General features: G+C 42.7%; 1 long non-coding RNA gene across 2 annotated transcripts; it reads left to right on the top strand.

The window, feature by feature from the left end:
- Window positions 1-872: 872 nt before the first annotated feature.
- LOC123477934 (uncharacterized) lies at window positions 873-9,723 on the top strand. Of its 2 annotated transcripts, XR_006652974.2 has the most exons (5): window positions 873-1,007; window positions 2,358-2,470; window positions 2,898-3,299; window positions 6,477-7,598; window positions 7,750-9,723. It is a non-coding gene; the product is annotated as an uncharacterized lncRNA (long non-coding RNA). The 2 variants fall into 2 exon arrangements; XR_006652973.2 differs by having other exon boundaries at window positions 6,477-9,723.
- The last annotated feature ends 1,785 nt before the right edge of the window (window positions 9,724-11,508 follow it).

Raw genomic sequence — 11,508 nt, 5'->3', positions numbered from 1 at the left:
ATAACAATTATTTCATTAAACATCCAATCCACAAAGCACCCCTTGGACCAGTTCTTGATAGAAACAAGGGGGTGCACTTTCCCCCAGATTTGTCCCTTGTGATGAACACTTAAAAGTCCCAAGTTTTCTCACATGGGGTGAGCTTTCTAAGCATGGACTGTTCTCCTAACAAATTCAGTGATGAGTAACTATAAGAGTTCTGATCCCTGTGTGAAGGGTTCCCTATTCCAGAAGATGAGAGGTGTGTGGTAGGGACCTAAGTATTGTTCCCAGGCTGGCTCACTGTGCGTCCCCAATGAAACATTGCTGGAAGGATTAGCTCAGCAATTGCATCTTCTACAGGAGCCACGCAGTACGTATTGCCTTATGGTCCTTCAGACTGGGATGCAGACAGAAAGCAGGAGTCACACTTAGCCCACAATTCTGCATGCTACCAGGGAGGGCATACTTGCTCGGCCTGTTCCAACAGGTATTGATTTTCCTGTAAGCTTCTAGTTTCATAAGCTCTGGCTACTGTATCTTCTTAATAAATGTGAGCCTAACCTCAACAAAAGCATTGTAGGGACACTCAATTTGGATTTCCCATACTGGAGCTTTTGAAACAATAGGAGTGTGGCCAGTGTGGTTGGTTGATGTTCAGCAGGGCTTCCACACTCTCTGCAGGACAGGAAGTGCACACACACACACAGGGAGAAAAGCCTGTACACAGACCTCCACTACTGAAAATGGTGGTGGCTGGAGGTTTTTCACACTCGCCTTTCCTTCTGGGTTCTCGCAGGGCTAGCAGAGAGACGCGAACATTCTTCTAGCACAGCGACTCAGGGGACTGTCTATGTGTTTAGTGTGAAAATGTGGTTTGTTTGCAGATTCCACACTCTGAGGGCAGATTCCACAGAGCATTGTGGCTCTTCTCCCTTCCCCTTCTTTGGACATTTGCACCACTGGAGACCCAGTTTCCGTCCTACTGAGAAGCAATTAGTGCTGAAGGAACAACAACCAGCACACAGGTGGCAAGGCCATGGGGGTGGGGGGCAAAAGGAAGAAAGGGGCTATGAGGGGACTAAATAAAGGAACTGGGGGGAGGCAGCTTCCTCTGGATGTGGGAAATGGCACAGCCTTCTGGAGACCTCAAAGGTGAACTACTGAGATCTTGAATTTGCATAGAAACTAAAAAAATCAAATCTAATGGAAGAGGAGAGAGCAGGTCTGAGCAGCGGAATTTGCTTCAATGAGTCAGTATCCTATAATCTACACTATCGAGTGTCCATTAGCCACATGTGGCAAGTGAGCATGATAACGGTGGCTAGTGCACCCGAGGAAGTGCAAGTTCGGGGTGGAACTGAGATTTTTATTAATTGCACTTCATTTGAGCAGCCACGAGTGGCTCGTGACTGCCGTGCTGGATGGTGCAGGAACAGAGCAACCACTTACAGGCCCCCATCTCTTTTTGTGAACCTTTTGCAAGCTGATATCAAGACATGATCCCCAAATATAGAATTATGTTATACAGTATTAAAGAGTCTTCATGTTTGGCTAACACACACACAGAAAAACCATTTGTGACGTGGGTGTTCCTTCTAGTAAACTTCACTATATTAATATATGTACGCATCCAAACCCAATGATAGCAGAGCTGCCCCCACAGAGGGCATGGTGAGCAAAGACTTGGGACTCACACGGAATTGACCACACATCCTAGTCTCATAAAATTCTAGTTCTGTGACCTCGGACAAGACACTGAATCTATCTCATTCTCTGCGTCCTCATTTGCCAAAATGAAACTACGATTTCCACATTCATTGGAGTGTGATGATGAGTAGATTGAGTTACCAAACATTATAATAGGTTTCTTTTTATTGGCTACATCTGGTGTTTAACTATAGGTAATTTATCCCAGGATCATTATAGACTTTTAAAACAACAACAACAGTAATAACAAAATAATAGTAATGATAACAACAACAAAACAATCATAATATCATCTAATCAGTGAGGACTTTATTGTATTGTATTCTGTGGGCACAAGTTAGTGAGCTTTGCTGTAGTAAAGAAACCCCCAAATACAATGGCTTAAAGAAGATACGTATTTATTTCTCTTCCATGTTCCCGCTTTGAGTCAAGCAGCTCAGGCTGATGGTGATTCACCTTGTTCGCCGACATTCCCTGCAGCAGGCATAGGCAAACTGCAGCTCACAGTTCAAATCCAGCCTATGGCCTGTTTTCGATTACACAGTATTACTGGAGCCCAGCCGTACCTATTTGTGCCATCTGTAGTGTTTTGGTGCTACAAGAGCAGTGTTGAGTATTTCAATGACCTCATGGCCACAAGGTCTGAAATATTATCTATCCCTTTACAGAAATATTATCTGACCCTTTACAGAAAAAGTTGGCAAACCTCTAGCTCAGAGAGCTGTGGTCATTTGCATGATTGAAATTGGATCACAGGCTGAACCATGGGCCAGGATTGAAGGTGAGGTGGCAGGTTTTTTTTAAGAGAGGCAGAAGTTGTACACATCACTTTTTTTTTAACGCTCCATTATCTTATTCATTCAACAAATATTTGAACACCAATTTGTGCCGGCCACAACTCTAGCTCCTTGAAACACATCTTATTGGGGAAAACCTGGTCACATGGCACCCACCAGCCACTAGAGGGTTCAGAAAAACAATATAATCTCCAGGTAAGGCTAGATGGCCAGTTTCGGCTCATTATTACTAGCTTTTCGCTTTGCAACTATAAAGTGTGACCTGATTAAGAAAAGGTTAAGGAAAGGATAAAGAGCAGATAGCCCTGGATAAAAAGCAAGACATTAAAAATGACACTGTTATATGATTAAGACCCACAATAGAAGACTAGGTTTCTTAACTAATAAATGTTTACCACCCTTCTGCCGTAGGCCAAACTTTGGGAATAGAGTGGTGAAAAGCCACACGTCTCCAAGAACACTGAGATATTGCAATCTGCTCGTGGTCTGAGTGACAGCCCAGGTTCTTTCTAAGAAGCTTACTCCACACAGGGAGAGCCCTGAAGCTTTTCCAACTCAGCAGCTCGTTTCTGCTCAAGCCAGAAGTCAGTGTTCTGTAAAGACAAACACATTCTCTTCATCAGCCAACTTTGTCTTAAGTCTGCACGGCACATCCGTTCTTTCATATGTAAGAAACAATGTCAAACGCAGATACTGGTGTGTATGTGATTGCCCATACAGCGCTTATAAGCTAATTCGTGTTCCGGGAACAGTATAAACTATAGCAAAAAGCTCTGCCTTTGAAAAGAAGCATTCCACTAAATTTACAATTTGGTAAGCATCTGGTTATTGACCATTTTGTGGCTAATACAGGTTTCCACGCGGAGAGTAGAGCATTCCTATGAAACCTCTCATAAGCTGAAGCTGCTTGAAACAAAAATTACTGTTAATTCATATGGAAAATTTTTCAGTGTTCCCAGACCCCCAAAATTACCTACCCAATCAAAGTAAATAATACATAAAACCTAATATAACACTGACGTGTAGTAAAAGAAGGGATGATACGATAAGTATCATGTCTGTCCGGAAAGTATCCAGCCACGTAACATGAAAAATAGAGACATTTATTGAAGAAGATACAAGATACAGGAAACATTATACATAGGACAGTGACACCTCAGTCCCCTTCAAAGTAGGCCCCTTGGGACCTCACACAGTTCTCCCAATAGCCATTAGCTGCCCTGTCGTATTTTCCGGAATGTCACGGATGGTCTGAAATCTCTTCCCTTTCAAAGCTGATTTTAGTTTTGGGAAAATCCAGAAGTCACAGGATGCCAAATCTGGGCTGTAGGAAGGCTGAGTCACCTGCGTGATTTGATGTTTCACCAAAAACTGCAGGCGATGTGACGCAGGAGTGGGTGCGTTGATACAGATTTGTTGCTCTGCTCGCCTCAGTCAATTAGAACACGATGGCCACACAGTACACATACTCACTCAGTAGGGTCTGCCATCACCACTGACTAGTGCAGTGACATCGTCGTTGTTCACGCAGGTGCATTCCAGTCCACTCTCCTTGGCTGCCAGGTTATATCGATGTCACACAAACCGTTCTCGTTATATTAACAATGGCTGGACTTTTTCCAGACAGCCCTCGTACACGCCACTTTGAATACTCACCAAGTCACTCACAAATAGACTTCCCATTTTATCTATTACTAGATGTTGACTAAAAGTGATAACTCTGCAGAATCAATAGCAGCTTCGGTAGCCTTCAAGATTTTTTCTCTCTCTGTCTAAATAGTACGAATGGTGGACATAGGCACGTTTAATGCATACACAGTATCTTTATGTTTTCACTGTGATCAAAATGCTTAAAAACAGCCAGTTTTACACTATGCATAATATCCCTACAAGCTCTCTTAGGGCTTTTCTGATACCTTAAGACACCTCTTGCTGAGGTATGCACAGATTAAATCAAGATACAGCAGAGATGCTCACAGACAGTTTAAAGCTCTGGTGCTTAAGGCTGAGATGCTGAGTGTGCTTCACGGGGAAGGAGCTGGGTGGGGCTGCTCTCACTGCTGGGGGTGCGCACTGCCCCTGTCAGGGCTTGTGCAAAAACAAGCACTCAATGATATTTTCATTTTTCACCTTTTTTTATTAAAAGCAAAAATCTGTTTCAGATTTGTTTTTGTTTAGTGAAAACAGATATAATCTAGGTCTTTCAGAAAAGCAAAGTGGCCGAACGGGACCTTTGGAAAGGGGGGGATACCTGTATATTATAATTACAGTGGCAACAAAATACCAAAACCACCACCACCTAATTAACGCACACTGGGTGCTTTCATTTGTGAGTCAGTTTTATAAAAATGTTCTTGTTTGATCCTCACAGAAACTACCTGGTGCAGATATGATTTTGTAGATTAAGGAGACAAGACATAAAGCTAAGGTTCTGAAACCTGATCTTTTCATTATGCCCCTGAAGTGCATCTAATTTATCTGAAAAAATTAAAGCTAACAAGAAGAAAAGCCTAAGAGGACAATTGTGTACAAATTTTAAGTTTCTGGTTACAATAGACATTGTTACAATTTGGATAGAAGTTTGCAATAATAAACTAGAACAAAAAAGAATGATAAAATCCAGGCCTATGAATGCAGCATTGTGCTTGTTTGATTTCTGGATGCCTAGTCCCAGTGAATCATAATATCTGGAAACGGGGCCCAGACCTAGGCCATTTAATTAGCCACCTAAGGTGATTTTGATCAATTGTCAAATTAGGAGGCTACCATCTAAAAGAGTGTCCCTGTGTTCTGGGATGGAGTGAAGAGGATATGACGCAGAAGCTGGCAGTTCAAATGGAAACAAGAAAGGCTTGTGCATACTTTTTCGTTTACTGATCAACAAGTATTTATTAAACATGTATGATGTGCCAAGCCCTGTGCTAGGTGCTGGGAGACAGCAGGGAGCACAGGAGGCATGGGGTTTCTCCTCCTGAGGTTTACACACAGAATAAACATCTTAAAGCAAAGGGAGCACATGACGACAGACTGGATAGAAACAGTAAAGCAGAGAATTTCTTTGTGAATTACTCCAAAATGTCTAATACTGCCTGTTAGGAAAAGCAAGCCTTCCTTTAAATGGAGAAATTGGGAATGGTGATTATTACGCTAAGAAATATGTTCCTTTCAATTTTGGTGAGAGCGGGTGTCAGCTGATGGAAGGGGAGGTGGAATTTAGGATAAACCCTGAAAAAAGCGGAAAGGGAGACGAGGGCACAGGTTGGGCACAGGTCGGGGTAAGCAGATGCATGTGTAGTCTAAACTTTTGAAGCCATGCGAGCAAATGACTGGATGCAGGAAAGGATACTTACTACAGAGAGAAGGCTGATGGTAAGGGTTTTGGCTTTCCTACTCACGGGTAAGAAGCAAGGCAAAGAGCAGTGGCGATGTTGAGTGAAGGCGGAGGCAATGACAGCAGAAAGAACAGAGTTAGGAAGCCGCACGGTTGGAAGCCCAGGGAAAATGCCGGTGTCGAGGTTGGGGTCACAGACAGGTCAATGAGCCTGAGGGCTGGGGAGAGCCATCTGAGATGTCCCACTTCACGTTTGAGAGCCGATATAGGGAGACAGGAGACGGAAGGGAGATTTTGGGGGGAATGACAGTGAGTAAGGAGAAAATATTTAGGGGCAACAGATTTAGCTGCCAATGAAGACTAAGGATTGAAAAGTTACTCAGAGACATCTTGGGTTAAAAGTAAGAGGATACGTATAGAATTCCTGAGCACTATTGAGAATCGGAACAATAAAACCCAAGCAGAGGAAGTCGTTGAAAATTATAGAAAAAGAGTGGAAAATTCTATAAATGGGGAAGAAATGGATCCAGAGGAATTTTAACAATTAGGAAGAAGAGGGCATTTCAAGTCATTTTATTCTTAAAAAAAAAAAAAAGAAATCACCTAGAGCCATTTGAATGCAATCATGCACAGTTTTCACTTATGTTAATTCATTTTAGATTCTGAACATGGATGGAGATCAGTTTTCACACTACGAGGCTTCGAAGCAAGGAAGTGATGCCACCAACACAAAACTGTCCAGTCTGTGTACATGTGCTTTCCCACCTCCTCCCCAGGTGACCAGCTAACCCCCTCAATACTTTTTCCACCAGGTGGCAATGCCCCCTTACTATTGAAGAGCTGAAAACTCAACAGGAGGAAAGCAGTGAATACTTAGGATTTCTGCAGGAACATTCTGACAACTGTCTTTGTTTAGATAGTTGACATTTTCATCAGAGTTTCCTCCTGGAGAATCCATCACAGGTTCCCAAACCACTGCTTATACACAACCTGAGGAGAGACCTAAGGAAGGGTGACAGAGGGCTTTGCAGCAAAAGAAGGTCACCTCTTGCCTTAAGCTCAAAGTGAGTTTTTCTAGAAAGAAGAAGAAAAGATTTTTCAAAATCTAAACTTTGGGACCATTGGGCAAATAATAGGAACCTTGAGATATTGGCAAGAAGGAAAGGATGGGTGATACAACATTGAGAGAGATGGCAAGATAATAGAACAAGGCGAAAATTCAGGGATTCATAAATATTTCTTACTGAGTAATCAGTAACGTATTTGTTGAACAGATGAAGGAGAAAAAAAAAAGAGAGACCCTCATAAAATGCAATTAGGATCTAGTGCTCCAGAAATTATTGAAAGTATATATGGAAATTTTTTTTAAAAATCAAGTTTGAAGTACAGAGTAAGACAGGGGCCCGCAAGCTGCAGTCTGCAACCCCAGTCTGGCCTATTACCTGTCTTCGCGAACACAGCTTTGTTGGAACAGCCACACTGACTATTCACAACTTCTCCAAGAACGGTGTTTTTGCGATGGAGACCCTCTCACCAGCAAACCCTAAAATACTTGCTACTTGGCCCTTTACCGTGAAGTTTGCTGATTCCTACAGTAGCGTTTAAGAGCAGGAGTTTTGGAACCAGACACATCTCGGTCCCAGTTCTAATACTTGATAGCTGCTTGACCCTGAACGAATTGTTGGGACCAAAGAAAGTCCTGCCTTGGAAACATGTAGTGCCCTGCTGGTACCTAAACGCCTTTATTCATCACTCTCTTTCTTTCATAAACTAAGTAAAAGGTGAGATCATTTCTTTGCCTCCCACCGACCCTCAAACACAGAAACCAAAATCCTCTGTCATTTACACAGCAATGGCTGGGAGTGAGTGTACTCTTTTGTATTCTGATGAGGCTGCTTTCTCCCAGTACCCTCTCTGTTTCTCTTTCTGCAGAGTCAAACTTCGAGTGATGGCATTTAGCGTGAGTAAATTTCTGCTGTGCTCCTGGCTGTCCAGATTGGACACTGTGCACAGTCCTGACCAAAAGCCTGGGCCCCGAACCTGATGAAAAGCCCTGGAAGGGAGAAGAGTGGAAGAGGATGAGCGCGTGTTCAGAGTTTCCCCGCGGGGCTTCTGACGCTGGCCATCTGAGCTCCACCTCTGGCTTACAGAACGTGGAGATGATTTCGATGGTTCGCATTCTCCTTTCTAACTAATCCAGCGCTTAGCTTCCAGTAAAGGTCTTTGGCAAACACCTATAGGAGAAGTGTCTAAATGTAAAGTGTGAATCACTGGAAATGGGAACTCTGTCAAAATAAGGGAATTAAGTTCATTAAAGGTGTGGTAGCTTAATTTACCGTGCCAGTACATAATGATCGGGGCTGGCAGTCAGCGCTCCGCTAGTGCAAACCCACCCAAACTTGGCAGAAGAAACGACCCCACCAACCCAGCCTCTTGGCTTTCTCTCTAGGTTAAATGTGCTTAAATGAGTAAAAATTGGGTTTGGACTGCGGGCCTTTCTTGTCTTCTAGATTGGGCTGCGTTGTATCAACACCATTAGGACGAAAAGCAAAGAGAACTCTGCCCATGGGGTAGTGGGGTTGACGTTTGCAGGTGACAAAAATTGCTTCTCAAGTCACCGGATCTTTGGGAGCTCTTTAGCAACTGGGGAGAGAATTTATGTTCAGACTCCGCAGGCACATATTTCTAAGGCTGCACTCAGATCCTGGCCTCTTGATGGAATAGTAAGCCCGTCCCCAGAGAAAGGGACCTGAATGCCAAGGGAGACGGCTCTGGGACCACTGTAACCACACTGGCACAGTCAGTGGGGAGTGCGTAGGAGGTGACAGTAGCCCAGCTTCTGACACACAGACCTGAAAACTTAAATGAGGTTTATGTGGCAACATGTCAAAACAATGTGTCTGCTACTTTCTGTGAGTTGCAAAGATTTCCCTCGTCAGGGAAGGGGCAGCCGTACCTGTTTCAACAGATCTCTCAAATCACTTCGCTATGTCTGAATCTAATTTACACAGCTTGGTTTCTTCATGAGAAATTTATTCAGTGCTTTTCTGTGTGCCGGGGGTGGCACAGGAAAGTGACCGCCCTGTCCTCATAGGACTTAGATTCTAGTATGGGAGGCAAGCTCCCCCCAACCCGGCTCTGCTGCCATCTGAATTATGGTAACTACAAAATAAGAGCAGGGTGCTGGGTAAACAGAGAAGCGAGTCAAGGAGATTAGGCAACACTTCACCAAATGGTGATGCTGGACCTGCACCATGAAGGGGACGGCAACAGTAAAATGTAGTTTTATTCCCTGGCTTTCGGCTCTTCGTTATATTTTACCAGAAAGATCTACTTAAAAAATAATAATAGCTGTAGATGTATATCCTCCTCTCCCTTTCTCACCAGCACATTGTACTGCTATGGTTGAACTGCCTTAAAATCCATGTGAAACAAGCAAAAGTATGGGGGGAAACATTGAAGGAAAACGGTGTACCTATGTTTCATTGCATGTGGATTATTTCTCTGAAATACCTGTCTGTTAGTCATAAATATACAAGTGGACACGTTCTGGAATGCCCCCTGATATCAGTCATCTTCGTAGTTACACTGGGGGACTAGCAGACCTGGCATCATTTCTGTTAAAAGAAAAAAGGATTAGGAGGAGACCACCACACCTGATTAGAGAAAAGGCATACTTGGGCTTCATTTAAAAGATGCGCTTTTTATGTGCTGGCTGGTGTGGCCCGGTGGATGGAGTGCCAGCCTGCAAATCGAAAGGTCACTGGTTTGATTCCCAGTCAGGGCACGGGCCTGAGTTGTGGGCCAGGTCCCCAGTGGGGGGCGTTCAGGAGGCAACCAATCGATGTATCTGTCACACATTGATGTTTCTCTCCCTGTCTTTCTCCTTCCCTTCCCTCTCTCTAAAAGTAAATAAATAAAATCTTTAAAAAATAAGAGATGTGTTTTTCATCCCCTCCTTTGTTTTTCACAATGAGATCTTCACCATCTAATTTAGATATCTACAGTACTCGATCATCATTTTGCAATGTCTAGCACACCACAGCTGGCCTAAATAATACTTCCTAACCAACTTTAAACTGGAATAAATGAGTTGTGAAAGTTATTTTTAGGCAATCCCTTTAGTACACATTCACTGAGCATCTCTAGCATTCAGTGTTCAGGCAATGGTATGAGAGAAGCAATTACAAGCAAGACAGACACAAAGTCTTACCCCGTCGTCTAATGAAAAAACAGACATTTTATCTTTGTAGTGACTTTTTTTTTTAAGCCCCAAACGTTTTCAACTAAGATGTAAAAGAGGAAGAAAATTGCAATGGCAGGGAAAGCAGGAATGTGGCTGAGAATGGGAAGGGCAGAAAGGACAGGCAATTAATAGAGAATTGGCTTAAATTTTATTGGCAGGAGGATTTTTCATGGCCTTTTACTATAGCCCTCCGGGTCTGGCTTAACTAAAGGATTCACACCAATGCTCTTGCCTTTTAAAGAGGAAAAACTTTTATATAACAAAGAAAAGGAAATGTGGAAAATAGCAAGAAAAGGCTAATAAAGGCTTAATGATACACAAAATGAGAAGCAAGAGACAAAAATAAGACGGTTGTTTTTCTCTTTTAAAAAATGAAACAGAAGTTGAAAAGTCTATCACCTGTCAGCGTTTTCCTGAGTGGAGTGCGGAGATTTCAACTTCAGTTAACGGGGCCTCTTTTTCTTCCCCTCCCATTCCCCATTCATTTTCTTTTCTTTAACTTTATTTCTATTGTTGACAATATTACAGATGTCCTCTGTCTCCCCCCTGCTTTCCCTCACTTCATCCACCCCCTGAATTCTGCACTGTATTCTTATTTGTTGGATCCAGCAAAAAAATGTTGACTACTTCCATTTTTAGAGGTCTTAATGAATTTTTTCTGACTATTTGTAAAGAAATTGTATGGAAAATCTGTTAATCAAACTATGAAAGCTACTCTGGGAGTTGCTTTTTTTAGCCTTTCTGGTGTGTACCTTTGGCATTTAAAGGGGAAAAATGTGCTCTTTGTCAGCTTCCATGTTCACAGTGTGAGACAGTAGGCACCGCATACATGGGTTCCACAGACTCGTGGAGGCTTTGGTCCCTACGGAAGTCAGAGGTTCACTATGCGTTAGCATTTGGGAAGCATTTTTTTTAAAAAGCGTACTGACACTAACCTCCATACACATATGTCTTCAAGTTTTAGCCATTTCAGATTTAGGTTATATAAAAAATAAGAAATAGAGTTGCTTTTTTGTTGTTGGTTGTTTTTACTTCAGTGTTATCTCCAGGCAAACTTTATGCCAACCGGAGATAACAATATCAACAAATAACAAAACTTACTTTGTAATTTTTTTTTAGTTATGAATTGGGAAAATCAAAGACTTTACCCAGATCATCTCAGGAAACCCCCTGTACCTTCAGGGAGAGGAATGTCAGGTCTTCTTGTTCTGCTCAGGTCATAGAGAGAATTGTGGTAACTGCATAGATGCAAAACACTGTTCTAAGAGCTTTACATATAATAGCTTAATCATCATAATTGTTCCTAGTTATGCCCATAGAAGCAGAATCTCAAAAAAGAAGCAGGTAAGTAACTTGGTCCAAGTGCCTGCTGGTTAATGCTGGAACCTGGACCCCAACGCAGGCAGCTTGACTCTTGTGCAGCGAAATAGAACAACCGTCTGCAG

Source organism: Desmodus rotundus, chromosome 9 (genome assembly GCF_022682495.2).
Source record: "Desmodus rotundus isolate HL8 chromosome 9, HLdesRot8A.1, whole genome shotgun sequence".
Taxonomy (NCBI): domain Eukaryota; kingdom Metazoa; phylum Chordata; class Mammalia; order Chiroptera; family Phyllostomidae; genus Desmodus; species Desmodus rotundus.
The sequence above is the reverse complement of the archived record's forward strand: the minus strand, read 5'-3'. Positions and strand labels throughout refer to the sequence as shown.